Below are 21,936 nucleotides of genomic sequence, written 5' to 3' on the forward strand. Positions count from 1 at the left end.
TTGAAAAGGTAATTTATCCTATTTTAGCAGTAAAGCTTTATATTTGATCTAGGAACCTGCTGTCATCAGGTTGTGTTACTATGCTTACAGATACTTATATTATATATAAGCAGATACTTTCTTTTCAACATGGATTTACTGAAATAGTATTGACTGACAAGGATAAAATCTGATAATAGAAGTAATGATTTTCTAAATTTTAACATATTTTAATATACCTATTTCTCAGACAATTAGCTGTAATAGGAGTAATGGCCATTTTCTTTGCTTTCTCTTCATTAAGATTGTTAATTTAATTGTGAAAGGGGATGAAATCTATCACATGGATTGAAAAATGGATGAGATTATATAGGGTGAACCTCTCCCATAATATAAGAACCAAATGAAAAAAAATGGGCAGCAGGTTTAAAACAAATAAAAGGAAGTTCTTCACACAGAGCATAGTCAGCCTGTGGAACTCCTTGCCTGAGGAGGTTGTGAGGGCCTGGCTAGGACTATAACAGGGTTTAAAAGAGAACTAGATAAATTCATGAAAATTAAGTCCATTAATGGCTATTACCCAGGATTGGTAAGGAATGGTGTCCCTAGCCTCTGTTTGTTAGAGGGTGGCAAGAGAGAGCTTGCTTGATCATTACCTGTTCGTTTCACTGCCTCTGGGGCACCTGGCATTGGCCACTGTCAGCAGACAGGATACTGGGATGGATGGACCCTTGTTCTGACCCAATATGGTCATTCTTATGTTCTTATGTTCCCTAATCCAGCACCGTTGGGACCTAACCAGTACCAAACCAAAGAATTTGCTAAACAACTGGAGGTCAATATTGTCTAGCATCATTACTAACATTTTCACTACTTGTTGTTGTTGTTGTTGTTGTTCGTCCATCGTATTCGAAGAGGACCTTGACATCTAACGGGTTATGGACTGTTCATGGTGTGTCCGCAAATGGCTGATAAGGCCGATACGGGCATGGAATGTTCTACCACATGTCAGGCAGACATGTGTGGGCACCACTGTTGCAGCTTTTGCAACTCTGGCTTTACGGAGTGCTCGCTTCTCTTGTGCTATGGTTGTCCTTCTGGCTTCAGATGTTTGACAGCCTTGGTAGATCAGCGTGTGCCATGTTGATCGGTCTTGTGCCAGGGTCTCCCAGGAGGTGGTGTCAATATCCAGGGACTTGAGAGAGGCTTTAAGCGTATCTTTGTATCTCTTCTTTTGTCCCCCGTGCGATCGCTTCCCTTGAAACAGCTCACCATAGAAGAGCTGTTTAGGGATGCGATGATCTGGCATCCTTGCAACATGGCCTGCCCAGCGTGTCTGAGCTTTCATCAGCAGGGTGTAAACTGACGGCAGACCTGCTCTAGAAAGGACTTCTGTGTCTGGCACCTTATCCTGCCACCGGATCCTCAGAAGTCTGCGGAGGCAAATCGTGTGGAAGTGGTTCAGTTGCCTAGCGTGCCTCCTGTATACAGTCCAAGTCTCACTGGCGTACATCAGGGTAGTTAACACTACTGCTCGATAGACTTTAAGCTTTGTAGCAAGGCTTATTCCACGGCCGTCCCACACTTTGGTCAACAGTCTGCCGAATGCAGAGCTTGCCTTGGCGACTCTGCAGTTGACCTCGATGTCAATTGTCACTGAGCGGGAGAGGGTGCTGCCAAGATATGTAAATTGGTCCACTGCTTGCAGCTTTTGTCCCTTCACTGTGATGGTGGGCACTTGATGCTGAGCTTTTGGAGCTGGCTGGTGCATCACTTCGGTTTTCTTTGTGTTGATGAGAAGGCCGAAGTTGTCGCATGCTGCTGCAAATTTGTCCATGCTGGCTTGCATTTTCTGCTCTGATCCAGCATTCAGGGCGCAGTCATCAGCAAAAAGGAGATCTCGTAACACAGTCTCCTTTATCTTGGTGACAGCCTGGAGTCTTCGCAGGTTAAACAGTTTCCCATCGGTCCTGTATCTCAGTCTGATTCCCAAGGAACTGTTCTGAAAGGCATCTGACAGAATGGCTGAAAACATTATGCTGAACAGGGTCGGTGCCAGCACACACCCTTGCTTGACGCCGTTTGTGACGGGAAAGGCCTCTGAAGCTTCTCCATCATCCAAAACACGAGCCGTCATGCCGTCGTGGAACTGACGTACCATCAAGATGAATCTGTCAGGGCACCCAAACTTCGACATGATGCGCCACAGACCTTCGCGACTGACAGTGTCAAAAGCCTTGGTGAGATCCACGAAGGTGGTGTACAGTTCACGATTCTGCTCTTGACACTTCTCTTGAAGCTGTCGGGCTGCGAAGATCATATCCACCGTGCCACGCTCTTTGCGGAAGCCGCACTGTGTCTCGGGTAATAAACCCTGTTCCAGGTGGTTAATCAGATGATTCAGCAACACTTGTGCAAGGATCTTATCTGCGATGGAAAGCAGTGATATTCCTCTATGATTATCGCAAACTTGTCGATTTCCTTTCCTCTTGTAGAGGTGTACGATAGATGCGTCTTTCAGTTCCAGAGGAATAGATCCTTGATTCCAGAAGGACTGGAACAGCTGAGTGAGTTTGTTGACAAGCACTGCACCACCACCCTTATAAACTTCCACTGGAATCGCATCAGATCCTGGGGCCTTGCCACTGGACAGCTGGCTGATGGCCTGTAAGGTTTCAGTCTCTGATGGTGAGACATCCAGGCTGTGGTTGATATCCGCCTGGGGCATTCTATCAATCGCCTCGTTATTGATGGAAGATGGGCGGTTCAGTACGGATTGGAAGTGCTCAGCCCAACGCTGTAAAATCAGAGCCTTCTCAGTAATGAGAGTTGCACCATCTGAGTCCAGTAGAGGGGAACTCCCTGAGGGCTGAGGTCCATACAAGGATCTAAGGGCTTCGTAGAACCGTTTGGCATCGTTTCTATCAGAAAACTTCTGGATTTCATCTGCTTTGGCACTCAACCAGGAGTCCTGCATCTTACGAAGCTTGTTCTGTACGATCCTGCGAATGTTGTTGAAGGCATTTTTCTTAGCTGTTGACGATGGGTCATTCTGGTGAGCACGGTGAAGGCGATGCTTTTCAGCAAGTATGGCCTTGATCTCTTCATCGTTTTCATCAAACCAGTCCTGCTGTTTCCTGTGTGAGGGTCCAAGAACCTTTAGTGCAGAAGAGTGCACAATATCCCGGAAGCGTTCCCAGTCCTTCTCAGCATTTTCCTCTAATTGCAGCTCTAAAAGTTGGTTGCCAAGATCTTCTGCTAGTAAAGTTGCTGTGTTGGGGTTCCTCAGTCTACTGACATTGATCTTTTTCATCACAGCTTTGTTTCCCTGTGGACGTCTCTTTGGCTTGATGTGAAAGCTTAATTTGGAGATGATAAGTCTGTGGTCAGTCCAACAGTCAGCACTCGGCATGGCCTTGGTCACCCTTACATCCTGTCTGTCTTTCCTCCGCACAATGACATAATCAATGAGATGCCAGTGCTTAGAGCGTGGGTGCATCCAGGACGTCTTTTTGCGAGTGGGCAGGCGGAAGATGGTATTGGTGATGATCAAATCATGAGCCGCACATGTCTTCAGTAATAGTAGGCCATTGCTGTTACATTTACCGATTCCATTTTTTCCAATGACGCCATCCCAGGCAGTGTGATCAGATCCTACTCTCGCGTTGAAATCGCCAAGTAGAATCAGCCTGTCAGTGCGCTTCACGGATGAGAGTAGGGCATCGAGATCTTCATAAAACTTGTCCTTTACTTCATCCGGATTCGTCATTGTGGGCGCGTAAGCGCTGATCAGTGTGGCTTGCTTTCCTCTCGGTAGTGGAAGATGCAGTGTCATGAGTCGGTCATTCACGCCCTTGGGAAGACTGGCAAGTTTGCGGACAAGATGATTCTTAACCGCAAAGCCAACTCCAGATTCACGACGTTCGTCACTGCTGCGTCCACACCAGAAGAATGTGTAACTTCACTACTTACTGGGCTTTTAGAAGACATATAAGGTAAATTAAAGCTAAATAACAGCACAGAACACTGAAAGCCAGGACTGGTAGCTATAAACAAATTTTATGGGACAGCGGACCTCTGGCTAACTAAACTCATTCAGTACCACAGATTTTGCCAGACCAGAGAGTGCCAGACTAGGGAGATTTAACTTGTAGTTAACAAAGGATAATAATAACAGTAAAATTTCAGTATTGGAGGAATGATCGAATAGCATATTGAAGTGATCAGTGTTAAGTTGTTTGATGCAATACCCTTTTAATGATGTGGAGTAAACATCATATTATTATGCAGCTATTATACTAAATGAGGGGAGGGGAGGTTTTGTATGTACAACTGAAGACATGGAAATAATACAAAGAAATATGGGCAGAAATTAAAAAAAAGAATTCAGCCTAGAAAATATTAACATATTATTATTTTAATATGCAAAGTAAGTCTGTTAAAATAGCTTTAAGGGGCTCCATATTTTCCATCTCTTAGTTGCTATTTCAAATTCTCAGATAACCAGCAAACGGGATGATTTTTTTCAAACTGCTACCTTTGTAAATTTGACCTGAGTCAACCTGGGTTCTTCCTACTCATATGTTTTCTCTAGTAATATATATTCTGCAAGCAAAATTGTTTTTTCACCCCCTTTGCTTTCAATAGAGTTTCCACTGTAAGCAACTGGAAATTAGTGGACAATGCTATCTCATCTGTTTTGTCTTTGTGCTAGCAAAAGAGAAAAAGCAATACAAAACTTCTTTTCCTTACCAAAGTAAGTAGATATGACTCTAAATTCACAAAATGAACAGAACTGGTTGAATAAAGATTGTGAATAATGGACTTGACTTATTTTTCCAGTGATTAAAGTGATGATGATGTCAGTGTTGATGCTGATGTCTGAATTAAATTCATCAATGGCTAGATTCTACATGGTCTATAGATGGGGTATGCAACGGAGGAGAAAAGGGGGTGAGCAGCTTCTTGCACACACATACCTTGCATTGTCTATGCATGGGCCTGGAGGAACTATAATTGTGTCCCTCTGTCTCTAGATCATCCTTGTACCCCATAAGTGGCGCAGTATCAGGAATGCTCCCCCTCTGGAGTGGAATCCAGGGAAGTCATTCTGATGACATAATGGCTGCCCTACTCTACCAATATGTGAAACAGGAAAGGTTTGAACTGTGACACCACCGTGTTTCAGTAGCAAAGCATGGTTTTTACATAGACCAAGCAGCCCCACTGAAGGAGGGAGGTGGGGAGAAAGGGGACAGATGCTCTGGGGCATCCCCAGGATCTCTGTGCCATTTAAAATGCTACCAGAGCCCCTGCATGGCACTCTCCAGGTAGCACTGAGATTCCCTTGCCCAGGCCTATGCCTAGCCCAGCCCTACTCCTTTTTCCTGAGGCCCCACCCTTTCCAGGGGCTCAGAGCTTCCCCTATCCCCGCAGCTATACCCAGCAGCCTAGTGAGGCTGTGCCCAGGACATAAAACCTCTGTAAAACAAATACCTCATGCTAGGTGACTAGAACAAGCATCTTGTCCTAGTGGTGGCACTTACAAATAAAATGAACTTAGTCTAAATAGAATTAACTTTTAAATGGCTATTACAAGAAATTATCTTCTTTTCTGGCCCTGACAGGGCAATAAATTAGATAATCAGAAAGAAAATAGGTCTTTTTCATCTTTCAGATTCTATTGTTCATGGGTATTTAGTGGTTGTCAAATTCAGTAAATCCTAATATTAAACAGGGACTTCTGCAATGGAAGTTGTACCTGCTTATCACCTTCAACCAAAGAAAGATAAATTAAAATAGAAATACTGAAAATAATTACTGTTCCCTTATGACTTTCCCCAAGGAACAGTCTGGATAAATGAACAGCTGTGTTCTCTCACCCTCCTGCCTATGGTACCTTTTACGCTGCTTTGCTGTAAGAACAATCACTCCTTGCCTCTTCATGTACACCCTCTAACATGCAGAATCACTCCCAGGTGAATGATAATGAGTACTTCTAGCCAGCCTCTCCTCAGTTATGTTCCTGGGTGACAACAGCAAACTCTCAGTCTCAGATTTGTCTCTGAAAATGTGCATCTTGCACTGCTCAGCTCTTTTCTTCCATGCAGTACAAGTTCATGGAGAGTCCATCATTTCATTAACTTAGTTTGTGCATATTATTTTCTATTATCTCAAAAGGTGGTTCCCAAAAGGCTGCAATCCAAACATAGTGGCTTAGGTAAAGCAATAAAACAAGTTTGTTAGTGATAGAGAGAGAGCTTTACAGATATTATAAGCAAGGAGTCATAAAAGTCAGAATTGGTTACAAAGAAAAAAAAGGTCACATTCAAATAATATCCAACTTACCAAGCAAAGCGATGTCAAAACAAAGATTTCTCACACCATATACTTGTAACAGTCTTACTGCCTCTGAAAGCCTTCTAGCCAGGCTCAATACCCTAGTTCAGTGAGACTCCTTTCGTGTTTCAACTCATGTTCATGCCATGAGTAGAGACGAAGGGAGAGAGGTGATTTGTGTCTTCATTTTTATATATTTCCCTCTCTTATGGTAATTCTTTCCAACTGGGGTTAAGGCAACAACCAAACTGCTTATACGGGAACCCGCAATGGTTCCATTACCAGCATGTGTATTTCTCAGTCCTTCTTCCTGCTAAAGAATGGTCGCTCAACTGGTAATAGTTCACTTTGATTATGTTGACATCTGACTGAGCAGTCAGTTTCCTTTTGTCTCTGAGGAAGTGGTTTGGGCTGTTTTTCTAGAATTGCAATATGCCTTAATAACATCATACAATCGAATCTTAACTTTAATGTTCCCAGAGATCTTTTACCAGGATAATAATGATCACACTGAGTTGTTAGTTTTCAAATGATACCTCAGAAGGCATACTTTGTACAAAATTTATCATAGTTTTGTAAAAGTAGTGAACATAGGGATACAGTATGTTACACTCAGAATTTGCTGCCACAGAACAATATTGTTTTAAGTAACCACTGTAAATCTTAGCTATATTGCAGTAAGAGTTCTATGGGAACCTATAAAATGTATTAAATGTGTGTTTAGGGATACAATGCAGGGTGTAAAATATAGAAGTAATTTAGGACTGAACAGATTGAGCAACGTTTGAAGTCTACACTTTTTATTTAATCTCTGTGAGGTTTTGTGAGGTGAGGCTCACTCCAGGTTGATTATGGCATACCCTTTCTACCTCGCAGTAATATGAACATGGGAATTCAAGGCTTTCATGGTTCTAAAAGTCTGTCACACAATCATCTGCATGTAATGTTATTCTGTGCAGATTTCTTCATGCATTATATATAGGTTAAAAGAGTTTGCCACGAATAGTAGGTTCACAGAAAGGACAGGATGAACATTTGAACTCACTGGTAAAAAAAAAAGGGCCATTTTTTACTTTCTTCACTAAACTTTCAGTCACCCTTCTAATGTAGTTTACTGCAAATGCAACATTAATCCAACATTAAAATTCTATAAGCCTTTTTCTTAGTTTCCTCTGACAGGTCTCAAGTACCACATAGATAAGAACTCCCTGGCTTCCTCTGCATCTCTCTCTGAATATTGCTAGAAACTGGATAGCATCAAGCATTTGCTTGACTTATGTCAGACTTGTAAACAAAACACTTAGACTTATTTAACCCTGTGAGTTTTGTATTTTTCCCCAAAAACATTTTGATATAGGCAAGCTAAAAGGAAAATGGTAATATCTGAAGAGAAAAAAAAAAGAAAATGTTCTCAGAGTAGGAAAGAATAATGTGAAATATTGATATATCATTCAATTTTTGGATAAGGAGAAGTGTGTACGTGAGTATGTTGAGAGAGAGAGATAGTGAAGAGGATAATTCTGGATATCAGGAGTAATTCCACTAAATTATAAATGTAAAAAAAAAATAGGCTTGTCTATAACCAATATTAAGAAATGGTACCCTGTGCCCTGAAGATATGGAATAAATGACTACACCTTGATACTATCAAAAAGATTTCACAACATAACATTCTCATGCAGGTGTTGTACCATTTACTCTAAGATAGTATCAATATATCAATAGCATTTTGATTAATATTTTGGTATTTCTAGACAGAATGGAGGCACACGTGGTTAGAAATCTCATCACCCAGTTGGCCTAAGATTCCCAAATCATTTTTAATAGACTAAATATGGTTGTGATAAGCTTTAATTTCATCTGACTCTTTACACCTTTGTCTCCCACCTGACAAAAAAGAATGATTTATTTTAAATTGAAGGACAGATAATTCTGTTATGTGAGGAAAACAGACACATTGTTTTCTATAAAGATTTTAATGTTCATGCACATAAGTATAGGCATGTACACGTGGGTTTTTTCTTCCTACCTTTAGATGCACATGTTCAATATTCTAGTTGTTTTAGATAACCATAAACTTCATCCTATGTCCTCTTTCTTGCTGGAAGTTACTTCATCACCCCCTCCCACACCTCTGCTAAAGCACAACAGGTGTTGTGTTGACATTTCTGTGACAACTCACATGCTTGAAGTGAGGCATGTGTTAAGGCACCACTGAATCAAGATACTTATCTAATACTTCTGAGTAGTTATATGGCTTCATCATCACAATAACTGAACTGAAGCATGAGAATGATTGATTTTACTTCTATTTTTGTAGCTCCGCATATGTCTCCTGTCAGGGGTTTGCATCCATATTCTCTCTACCAGTTCTACCAGTGGAATTTTGTTGCTCTTCCCACTTTCCTAGTTTGAATAATTTTAAATTCACAAATTATTCCATATTCAGAAATATTTTGCAGATGTAGCATTCCTAGGACAATGCCTTTCCTACTCAAGGCTCCCTGGTTCATAATTATGCTTGTCTAGCTGCTATTGCCCAGTTTCAGAAAGTATGGAAATATTTTCTTGTTTATGTATATAAAGAAGTATCAAATCCTGAAGACACTTATGCAGGTCCATAAATTTACACTGTGACTTATTACTTACAAGTGTAGACTCATAGTTTATTTTCATTGGCTTATACATTATGTTTATTTCCAGAAACACAATACATATTTAGCTCTATAAGGTGACATTAGAACTGATAGAAAATAGAAAATTTACAGGTTATGAAAAAAAATCAGTAAATGTCAAAATTTTAAATTTCTACATTTAAGATTATCTAAAACTTTTAGCCAGTTCTACATCTCATTGAAAAGCCTGAAAAAATGCAAGTAAATATGTAGAAATGTTGCAGGGTTTGTCACTGAACACAAATTTCTTTGATGAAAATCTTCATTGAAAACTTTAATTTTTAGAAAATTTTGAATAACTAAGCACCCAAATGCACTTACATTCTTTGGAAAAACCCAGCTCATATATATAGCTTGTCAATGTTACCTTTCAGGTACCATTCACAGCTGGAGGATTCTCTGCATCTTGGGGTCTTCAAAGTATTTGAAGGCTTCAATATTTGAGATATAGGTGAGAGGATTATTCTAGGAGGGGTGGGTGAGATTTTGTGGCCTGCACTGTGCAGGGGGTCAGACTAGATGATCATAATGGTCCCTTCTGACCTTAAAGTCTATGAGTCTATGAGGTATACTAAATGTGTTTTTTATTCTGAACACTTTAGTCTTTCTCTTAATTTGATTGTGAAAAATAAAGAACTTACATGAGTGTGATACCGACTGGGAAATACAATGCCAATTCAATATTTGATATTTGTTACTTCAAGGGTGCTTACTCTGACTGATTATCACTTTTCCACATTCTTGATAGTTAACTAACAATCACATATAACTGACCTTTCTTGTCTTTATACTTAGAACCAAGTAATTTTTGATGTCCATAGCTATTACTGTATCCACTGTACAAATTTGTATTTAGACTAATGAAGATAAATCACTTGGACCATCATCATGCTTTTATGATTATTCAAACTAAAAAGGGCAATGGAAACACCAGTTATTGCATGTTGTTATATGTGCATGTAGCAAATTTTAAATGCCACACTAAAGACTGTAATTTTTTTTCAAGAATTGTAGTGTTTTGTTCTGTCTGACACTGTTAAGAAGCATGAAAGACTTCTCTGCAAAGAATAGAGGGGAGTATATTAAGTACTTTCCTTTCCCCATCTCTCTTTTATGCAAAGATGTATTTTACATTAATTTGGTACACATTTTCAAGCAAGAGAGAAGTTTTTCATGTGTATTAACATTTTGAAATCTTTGCACTAAGTAGGTTTATATCCTTATGCTTAAATGACAGCATATAATTTACAGAAAAATAGCATGACTTGCCTGCTTACACTCTGGACAAAATGGTTTCATGAGATGTTGTGGTTTGTCTTCTCAGTGAGAAACTTGCAGGACCCCTGAGATTCCTTAATTACATTCTTTCTAATCTACCAGAGTGTTGTTGTTTTTTGAATAACATTAACTTGCCAGTAAGATTAATAAATATCTCCAGGTATCCAAGACACATAGAAAGCTACCCAGTGAAAATATTTAACAATGTAGTTCTTCTGTAACTATTAGGTTGGCATATGCCAAATACAGAACAAAAATTACTATCCTGGAACAGAGAGGTGGTCCATCTAATATAGTTTCCTCCTCCAGGAATCTCCCCCAATAGACCAATATGGCCTAACACCTATCGCATCTCTGGAGAATTACAGAATATTATAAAATGAGCAGTTTAACAGTAAAACAGGGTGTTTTTCTTTTGGCACTTCAAGATTTAGGAGGAGAACCCTCTTGGCCCAGTGCTACTTTGTTCCAGAAAGAATACCTGTAAATCAGGGCCTGGGGTCACTGAGTGGGAAACAGGCATCTGAGTGAGGGCTGTTTGGAATTTAGCAGAAATTGACAGTGCTGGCTCTTTTCTGAACACAAAAAATCTGCATTCCAATGGCAGAGTGGGCTGAAATGGCTTGCACAGCTCAGGCTAAGCAGCTGCTTATTTGCTGTGTAGATGCTTGGTCTGGAGTTCAGGCTCTAGGACCTTGCAAGGCTGAATGGTTTCAGAGTTAAGGCTGCAGCCTGAGTCCAAAAGCCAACCCTGTAGTTAAACAGCCCCTTAGCCTGAGCCCAAAACAACTGGCACAGGCCAGCAACAGGCATCTACTTGCAGTGCAGGCATACCCATAGTGAGGGAAAAGGCATTCTCCGAGGTCATGTCTTGTTGAGGTGTGACAGTTCTTTCAGGGAACTGCTGAAGAAAGCAATTCCCCATAAGGACTGGTGAGCATCACTGCAATTTTACTCTAGACAGTATAAATACAGATACTCTTGCTCTTATTCATGCCATCATTTTGGGGTCTTGCGAAGACCTGATATTTGCCACAATTGTGCCCTTGTGGCAGTTGCACAGGTTAATTATGCAGCTTCCTTTGCATGTCAGGACACCAGTATGAAAAAAGTGTGTGCCATGGAAAGATATGACTGTCAGTTTTCACAGTGATCGGTGTGATATAAGAACCTGAGCAGAACAGAATGAGACAGAGCAAGTAGCTTAGCCCACGAGAAGTGAGAAGTTGTTTTGAGCATAGAAACCAACATAAAAGAGGAGGCACAGAACTGAGCGTGGCAATCGACACAAAGATGTTAGGGAGAGAGGTGCACGTTAGCAAGTCTGGGAATAGGAAGGCATCTAGTAAAGAGGGAAAAGATATTTCTGGAAATGACAGGCTGGTCCTTTGGCTGAATTTGAGTTAAAAGGACATTTTAGGATCTATATGAAGGATCTAATAGAGAGGATTTGGAAAAGAAAAGCTTAACCAAAGACAACCAAATATGGTATCCCAAACAGAATGTTATGTTAACTGCCTTGTAATTCTTGGTGGATATTACAAGCAGAGTAGGCTAGAGGATATTACATATAGTACTAATATTACCATAAATCTCTGGGGGGTATGTCTACACTGCAAAGTTAATTTGAAATAGCAGCCATTATTTCAAATTAACTTTAATAGCATCTATACATGAAAACCGCTATTTCGAATTTAATTCGAAATAGCAGAGCCCTTAATTCGAATTTGGTAAACCTCATTCTACAAGGAGTAACACCAAATTCGAAATAGCTATTTCGAATTAAGTGCTGTGTAAACACTTAATTCGAAATAGGGGGCCTCCAGCCCTTCCCAGGGAGCCCTTGTGGCCACTCTGGGAACAACCAGGAAAACTTACTCTCCTCTCCACCAACCCCGGAGCCATTAAAGGGGTAGACTCTGGCCACAGTGCCTGTGCCAGCTTCAAGCCTGCCAGCCCAGAGCCAGCAGTGGCCACCGGGGCCTCTGACCCAATGGTCCCAAAACTTGAGCCAGCAAGCCACTAGCAGCCAGCCCTCCACCACTCCCCAGGAGCAGTCTGCCAGCTCCCAGGAGCCTGCCAGGAGCCAGAGAAGGTGGGTGTCTTCCTGGTCCAGGGTGGAGATCATGGACCTTATTCAGGTTTGGGGGGGATGCCCCCAATGTCCATGATCTCCGCACTAGACGGAGGAACGCGGCCGTCTGTGGCAGGATAGCTGCCAGCCTGGCCACCAAAGGCCACATGCGAACCCAAGAGCAGGTTTACAAGAAAATCAAGTTGGTCTGGTGAGACCCCCCAACCCTGGGCCCTCAGCTTCCCCTCCCCCTTCTTCTCCTTGCATCCCCCTTCCAACTCCCTCCTCCCAGGTTTCCCCCTCCCCTCTCTCACCCACTCTATTCCCCTCTCCCACCTCCTTTTCCCAGTATCACCAGAGGTTCATCCCCCTCCCTCAGTTTTGTTCAATAAACCCAGTTTCTATTTTTGAACATACGTGTCTTTTATTTGACATCAGGAAGGGGGGCTAGGGACGGGTAAGTGGAAGGACGTGAGGGAGGAATGGGGCATGAGCTCTGGGGAGGACCGGGGTGGGGAGGACCGGGGTGGGTCTGAGGGCTCCTCGGGGTGGACGCTCTACCGCAGGGCCTCCTGGATCCTGACAGCCCCTAGATGGACCCCCCAGATGGCAGCCTGCAGCAAGTGCAGCTGGGGTGATGGCAACGACCCCACAAGATGCACCGGCATACCCAGGGGCAGCTCTGGCTCCATGTGGCCGAGTGCTGTGGTGTCCCGAGTTCGGGCACTCAGGTCACTCCAAGACAGGACTGCTTTGCTATCCCTCACTGAGGTAGACAAGCAAGAGGGGAACCCTGAGAACTGTCTGTCCAGGGTGGGGGTAGGGTCCCTTTAAACACAGAGCTCAGTTAGCCTCAGGCAGCAACCCCATACACTAAGTCCTAACCTGATGCCCTGCTGGCACTGGTTCTGGCCAGCCTTAACTTTGGTTCAGGGTCCACTCATTGTGGACATTCTATTTTGAAATAGCAAAACACTATTTCGAAAAAAAAATTGTTTATAGATGCATTATTTCAAATTAGCTTAATTTGAATCAACTATTTCAAATTAAGTTAATTCTAATTAATGCTGTAGTGTAGACATACCCTGACAGAGAGCCACATTAGAAGTTTATGTCTAAGGTGCTGAGTCAGGAGATAAATGTGAGGCTAACTCATTGGATTATGAAACTGGTTAAAAGGGAAGAACCCCTGCCACTCAGCAATGACCATTTTTAAACTGGTTGAGGGAATGATTAGAAATATGAAAGGAATACATTTTGGAATCTCAATCTCTTTGCATTTACCCAAGCAACTTAAGTGCTAGGCAAGTGCTGACTAGAAGCAAGACTCCCAATTAGCTTGTGTCTAATTGTGAGGAAGGGTAAATAATAAGGAGGAGGACAAGTGGATGGCTAGCACAATCCATTTTTGGTAACAAGGGAATCAATCGTTTGCCTTGCTGCACAAAAAGAAAAGGAGGGACATTTGAAGACCCGCAGCATGCTGATCCAGAAAGGGTGTCTTTCAGGCTCGTGGAAGGGGCTGCATTGTTTGAAACACATTCACGTTGCTGAGCAGCATGACAGAGCTGATCCAATTTCATAGCTATGGTCTAAGTAAAAGACGGTGAGATACCATGGATCATCTTCAAAAGGAGCTTCCCCATTGTCCTTTTTCAAATTCCTCCAAGACACCCCACTTCTTGACCCATGACAAGGGAGTTTTTATTGTATGTATTTTTCTTCAGATGTAGCCAGGCATGAGTTCTAAAGGAGATTTAACTTGTGTGGGAAGTTGTAAGATGTATCAAATAATTGGTTATATGTTACAAAGCAGCGTTAGGCAAAAATACCATTTTCAAATCAGGATAATAGGTTGGTGAACTATAAAGTCCACAAAGGCCACTTAGTCCCTAACACACGGGCACATATTAGAATTTACACCCCCACTGTAGGATCTTAGGCACCCTGCAGACAAATTCTCTGTCTTTTAGATACTGTTAAATTACTGAATCACAACACACTTAAATTTGCTATTTTCCTTTTTTAGAATCACGATTTGTGCAAAAGACAAGCTCCCTCCCTCCATATGTGCATACCATAATGTGACACTGGGATGTGATGTAAGTGCTTGTACTGATGTAAAACAATCTAGCCTGAAGTTGGATGAGTGCCAGTCCCTAGAAACTATCGACAGCACAGCTGCAATATTAAACATGACAAGAAAGAGCACTGCTGAAAGGAGAAGGTCCTTCTGAGCTGTCCTTTTGCTGAACTTACTGTTTCCAAGCAAAAAACTTCATTAACCTGCAGTTAAGGCTGTAAGTATCAGTTTCTGATAAAGGAAAAAATTGAGAATTCTCTAGTTGACTCAAAGTATTAACAAGCTGGAAACACTAAGTAAAGGTATCACAAGATATTAAGGTTAGTTGCCTGGACGAAGAGCTGCCAGGCACACACACAGGGGGGTGGAGGCATGGCAAAGAAACCTACTGTCCTGGGGCCTAGTTATTCAAAAAGGCTCGGGACTCCCAGCTGCCTGCTGCCTCTACTGCCTACTGGAGACTTGGGTCCTTTAAATTGCCACTGGAGCACTGCATGGCATGCTCTGGGTGGCTCTCAGGGCACCTGGGGGAGGCACAGCACACTTCAGGGAGTGCTGAGGGCTGGCTATACCCAGATCCGCCCCTTCTCCTTCTGGCCTCACTTCTTCCAGGAGTGCAAAGACACCCCCCACCCACTCTTGCCCAGGCATCTGGCAAGTCTGTCAGACCCCAGCATACACATTCAGCATGTCAGATTCCAAAAGGGAAGCCAACCATTTAAAAATAGCTCTCATATGCACATTAATGTGAGCATTCAATGGTTTGGACCAGTGTGGTGGTCGCAAGACGGCATCACTTATCCCCATTAAATGTATTGTGTCTCCACTTCTGTTCCTATCAGAGTGTTTACCAGCCTCTCCAGTTGCCTTAGAGTGTTTTGAAAGACTAATTTAATTTAAATGAATAATTGATCAATTTGTTTGGGGGCTGACTCAAATCACAAAACAAAATCTTTTGAGCCAACTCAGAATGGAGGATTTTTTTTCTCACTAAAATTTTTTTAAAAAAGTTATTCTTTCATTTGGACCGAAACCACTTTTTATTATTTTTTAAAAGAAAAGTCAAAATGTTTCATGTGGAAAATGTCAAAATAAAACATTTGCACTACTTTGGTATTTTCCTTCATTGTTTTTGGCTAAAACTGAATTTTTCAGCACATGTTCAACACATTTCACCTAGCTTTACTTCCAAATCAGCTCATAAGAAAAGCTTGCTTGTAGCTCATAAGAAAAAATATGGGTATGTAATATTTCTGCATTGTCCCATTTTCCTAGCACTAGTCAACTCTAGGGCATTATTTCGAAATAACCCCTGCTAGGTCAAATTTATAAGCAGAGCATCCATACTACCTATTTCAAAAGAACAGGCCACTTATTTCAAAATCTGTGCTCCTGCTTTTCTCAGGGAATAACACTTATTTTGAAAAAGCTGTACTGTGGACCTCCCGGTCCTGCTATTTTAAAATAATTAGTCTCTGGAGGCCTCTAGCAGCTGAAGCTCTTACTGCTCTGGACACACCTTGCATCTCTACTGCTTCCCTCCTCCTGTTGGGCTTAAAAGTCCCAGCAGCAGAAAAAGGGCTTGTCTGATGTGACAAGCTGTGAAAGCCTGACAGCAGCATCTGAGGCAGGCATGATGGACCCCAATGCTCCCTTGGACCCTCCCACATCTGTCAGCATTACTGCTGTTCCCTCAGCTGCCACTGCCCAGGGACTCAGAAGAGCTCCAGCTTGGACTGTTGTGGAGATCCTGGACCTCATCAAGGTCTGGAGGGAGGAGACTAACCTCCAGGATCTCCGCACCAGGAAAAGGATTGCCAAAGTCTATGGCTAGATCGCCACCAGCCTGGCTAAGAAAGGGCACCCTGAAACTGGTCTGGATGAAAATTAAGAAGCTGCAGCAGGCTTACCACAAGGCCAAGGAGCAGTGCGGATGCTTCGGGAGTGCACCACACAGCTGTCGCTACCATGACCAGCTAGATGCCATCCTGGGAGGGGTGCTAATCACATCCCTCACCATCATCATCGAGTCTGGCCAGGACACAAATGGCATCCACCTCCTGGAGAGAGGGGTGGCAGAGGATGATGACGTCAATGAGGAGGCAAGAAAGAGGAGGCTACCAGCTATGCAACCATGCTTGTCAGCCAGGACCTGCTCCTCACTCTGCGGCCAGTTACCCCATCTCCACACCAGGATGTCTTTCAGGCTTCAGAGGAACCTGGGAAGGGCACCACTTCAGGTGAGTTCTATAACTTTCCCTATCTACACATGGGAGGCAGGCAATGGGCTGTGCTGGGCTGTGTGTTCCTTGCTTGGCTTGGGGGAGGAGGGGTCGCACAACAGCCTGTTCACATGGTGCACATGTAGTGCCAGTCCAGAGCACCCAGCCCCATATCACTCTCACACAGGAACCCATTGATCCTTCTCACAAGGTTCCTGGAGAGGCTTGTCTTATTCCAGCCTCAGTGGTGGGACACCTTCCCACAACAAACCACCACTAAGGAATCTGGGATCATGGAACCACACAGCATACGGCACAGGGTCAAGCTCACATTCAGTCAGCATCTGCTCCCGGTCAAGCATGGTGATGCAGAGGTGACTGATCCCATGCATGGGAACTTGCTAGAGGGTGGAAGAGGCAGGGAACCCAATAGCACTCTCTCAGGCAAGTGGTGTCTACCACTCACACACACCTCTCCAACACTCCTCCCCACTCCTTCAGCGGGCAGGAATAGAAGTTCTCTCTCTGTGGGATGCCACTAGTGCTGGACCACCCTGTCCCCAACCTTTCACCTGCCTTGCTGGCACTTTCCCATGTCTGCCTGTCCCTGGGCAATGGGTGTTGTGATGCTCCACTGTAACGTCTGTGAACCTGCTGGAAAGTGCCTCCTGCCTAGGCAACATATGGCCTTGCTTAAACCACATCACCATTGTCTGAACTGAGACCGCAGAGATTAAGGCTAGGCTTCCTACACAGTGTCTCCTGGGATTACTGCCTTATTACTTTTCTTCACAGATGGGACAGCTGTGAGCTTGGTACATTCCCCATCTCCCACCCCATTTACCCAACTCCACGGGATCCACAGGAGGAAATGTACCCAGGAGGACCTCCTGTGGGAGCAGATGGCTTTTCTGCAGTCCCTCATCCACGGGCTCAAGGATGAGCACAAGGAGTGGGCCACTGACCGGGAGAAGCACCAGGCTAAGCAGGAGCAGAGAAAAGCCACCGGGGACTAGCTGCCATGCTGGAATAATGCAATGTTCTGCTCCCTAACCTCAGTGATGGAGCTCATGATGTCATGCAGGGAGCAGGCCACCAGCCACCTCCCTGCCTCCCTGTGGCTTCCTCTCAAAGGTAACACAGGGTGGTGGTACCTCTGAAGCAGGTGAAGGCTCCTGACCACCCGAAGGCAGGAACCACTCTCAGCCCCAGCAGCACATAGCTGATGGCCTTGGCTACTTGTATGAGCATGGCCTTAACTGTGGATTTCCCCACACTGAACTGATTCCTGACTGAGCAGTAGCTGTCTGGATGGCAATCTTCAGGAGGGTGACGGCCACGCACTTCTGCACGGGGATGGCAGGTTGCATGTAGGTGTCCTGTCTCCTGAAGGCAGGGGTGAGCCACTCACAGAGCTCGAGGAAGGCAGCCTTCCATGTGCAGATGTTTTGCAGCCACTGCTGATCATCCCAGCCCTGCAGGATGATGCAGTCCCAGCAGGACAAACTCATCTCCCACTGCCAGAAGTGGCATTCCTTAGTGTCTAGGGGATAGAGGGGCATGCACAGCAGCAGGTGTGTCAGGCCCTGGGTGTTCTGGGCCTGCGATCTATGCTAGGGTTTGTCCTGCAGGTGCTGGTCCTCATCCTGCTAGGGAAACATGAGGGCAGTTTGGAAGGACTGTGCCATTAGACACTGCAGGAGGCCTGTGAGCCTGGCACAGCTTTGCAATAGCTCTGGCTCCATTCTGTGAGTGCTGGTCATCCGCAAGGACAACTGGAGCACTAGAAAGCACGTACCCACTGCGTCCCTTTTTGTGTCCCATGAGGAGGAAGGCAGTGGCAAAGTGTCTTGTGAGACATGGCTGCAGGGAGGAGCCCCTAAAAGCACACATCTTAGCTTGCCTGGCCAATCACCCACAGAAGGTATCCACCCTCCTGCTGCCCTCCCCAGTGTGCTTCCAGGGGCTCTAATCAGGCTCCAATCAGTGTGGACGCGCTATTTTGGAGTAATTCTAACTAATTTGGATGCTTCCTCATAGCAGGGACATGCTATTTCGATTTTATTAAATCGGGAGTTATTAAGTTGATATTAGTAATTTTGAAATAATTTCTGCGTAAATACATGGCCCTGGTTACAACCATCAAACGCACAAAACTGAAATCCACTGCCACCAAAATAATGAGTAGAAATCATTCAAAATCTTGTTTTACTCTGGGAGTCTGATGTCTAGTCATGCTGATAGAAGAGAATCCCCCCTAACAGGAGTTCCTTAGTGTCTACAATTGATTATATACCAACAGCGACATTTCTAATTATTCTAGGTCATTAGCTCTGCCTTCCACCATCAGGTTTTGACCTTAACGTGAAATAAGTTTCAGCCATGAATGAGTGCCGTGATGAACCAGACAACAGTCTTCTGCAATCCAGATAGGATTTCCATATTTGCCTGCCTGCTTGTTTTAACCTTTAGCTTATCTAAATGCTAACTGTGTTGCTCACAGAGATGTTTATAAAGAAAGAAAGGGTGGGGGGAGAAAAACCCCTTGCAACCAACCAAACTAATACAAAAGATGCTTGGGCTATGCCTGGCATAAAAATACACTAATTTTGGAAGATGCAAGGACAGACACAGGCATTATTTAAATGACTTAGACCCTTAGTGTGCTGCCTGATCGAGTTAATAAAAAAATTTTGAACAACAAGCCCTCAGAATGCATGTTTTGGCATAGTGAGCCATTCCATGCATGTGGTATATTATGCTTTGAGTATGTTGTACAGTAACAATTTGTCCCATAGCTCTAAGGAAAGATACACTCAGAATAAACATTGGAAAGGGGCCATCTCCTGCACTGAGGTAGCCATTTCTTGAAAAAGATAAGGCAGTCTCATTTCCCAGTAAGTGAAAGTGTCCTCACTGGCACCTACAAACATGTTATCATGCACTGTGCTGTGACTTTGCTAGACATAAGATTGACCCTCGCTTGGGAGACCTACTTGGCTACAACATGCTGACAGGCTCACTATAGTGTCCATATGTTCCAATTGCCGCCATCCATGTATTGCTGTTAGTGCTAATCAGTAGTGCTGTGACCAATGTCCCCATTAACAGTTCTATTCCTCTCCTGCCTTCACAGATTTTTGAAATATCTTGTCCTACTGTGCAATATATTTTGCCTGCAGATGGTATCAAAGAGAATGAGGAGGAGGAAAAGTAGGTGACTGCCTAGTCTAGTCAATGCAGCAACATTGTTCACAAACCCATCATCCGGATGTTTTCATTTTAGCCCTATGAATGGGAGTCACATAGCACACAATTTTAACAAGTGGCATCTTAAAATACGTTGAAACCTGCAGACTTAACTCCACTGGTCGGCTGATCAATACCCTGTCCAACACACCTTTCAAGATCCCTGGGTAACACACATACCTATCACAACATGTGGCGTACCTCCTCTAATGCACTAAATGCCCTGATAACAACTGTGTGAATGAACCCAGAAAAATCACTATGCTCTCAGATGCATTCACATAGGAAAATGTTAAAAGACAAAACACCATATCACCTCGGGGTGAACACTTTTGACAAAACAATCGTTCTCTATCTGACCTGGTCCTTATTCTCAAGGGAAATCTAAACAACACCTTGAAAAGCTTAAATTCATAACTTCTCTAGGCTCTAAAAATAATGCACTGAATAGATACACTGGATGTATTGCTTGTTACAACAACCTATAATCCACTAACGAAGATATACAACTATGTTTCTTTTCCCTTGCCGTCCCCCTGAGTGACACAGGGTGGTTGGGCATGGGATGTATGTATCATAATGCCCCCCCCACCCAGATTGGCCTGGGGTGTGTGTCGAGGGAGAGGTGCTCTGTCCTTTTCTCCCTTGCTCCCCGCCCCCAGCATATTTGGCTACTTTTCCTGACAGCCTGGTGAAGAACAGGACGGAGACACTTCAGCTAAAGAGACCCTGGTTGGACAGACAGTGACTGTCACCTCTCTGCCTGAGCTTAACTGCCAGGGTACGAGGAGTAGTAGCCCAGTGGACTAGATTATTATATTCACTGCTTTACATTATGTTCTGTTGTGCATTCTATTCACCAATAATGCAAGAAACCCACTTACCCATATACTGTAAAACATTAGCTTCAGCAAATTAGCATAAGGCATAAAGCCCAGGATCTTTGAACAGATAAACTTCGCAGAGATAAATGGCCCAACAGATAATAGAGTTTAAGGGGAAGTACTAATCACAGATCCTTGATTCAGCCAGCAACAAACTGACAAATATAATAGACACATGAGAAATCTAAGGTTATCCTACTTACTTGCCTTTATATCTTTTCTTGTTTTCTTATGGGCTTGCTTATTTGTTTTTATAATAGGTTTATATTAGAATATATTTTGGTTGTAATTCAAGGGAGCTATGCATATAGGCCATATCCTATATATGCTGAGCTAACCAAAGTTAGCATACATTTGTTTTGGTTCTGAGCTTTAACATAGGGTATGCACAAAAATAGATGGGAGTAGAGGACCTCCTAAGTTTATGTCCTTTTAAACTTAGCAAGTACACCACAACTCGGAACTTGGAAAGAACCCAAATAACCAGTTAGGACAGAAATAACAAATGTGATTTCTAATCACAAAAAGGCCAAGTTAACAAATTGATGTATATGGTAACTTGAGATCATTAATAACTAAACTATAGGAAAAAGATACTCCAAAAGAAAAAGAGGAAAATATCTTACTGAATATGAAACAAATATAGCTGTGTCTGCATAATATATTATAAAAGTGGTATCCCAGCCTAGAAGTGGGCAGAAGGAGAAGGAGAGGAAGTCCTGGGGAGGTGCCAGAATGATGACCACTGGTGATGATGGGAGAAAATAATGGTGATGGTTTGAGTATATGGAAGTGCAGAAATACTTTCTGTAGAATCTCTAATGACTTTATTGAGTTTGGGTGTTTATGACTTGGTTAAATGTATTAGTAAACCCTATCGGTAAATATGAAAGAGTTCTTATACTGTGTGTGTTGCAACTATGCACATCAGGATTCTCAACTTTAATATCTTGAATGGGCCCGATCATGGGACAATAACCTGTCAACCCTAAAAGTGATAACAGAATTCTTAAGTAATCAATAGACATTCTTAAGTAATTTAAAGATTGGCCAATGGGGGAGAAGAGCATGTTAGCTCTCTTACTCCTGCTCCCTCAGTAGGGCCCTAGCAAGGGGCAGCCTACTGTTGCCCCAGCTGCCAGGGGCTGGGGCC

The sequence above is a fragment of the Pelodiscus sinensis genome, chromosome 3 (assembly GCF_049634645.1).
Source record: "Pelodiscus sinensis isolate JC-2024 chromosome 3, ASM4963464v1, whole genome shotgun sequence".
NCBI lineage: Eukaryota > Metazoa > Chordata > Testudines > Trionychidae > Pelodiscus > Pelodiscus sinensis.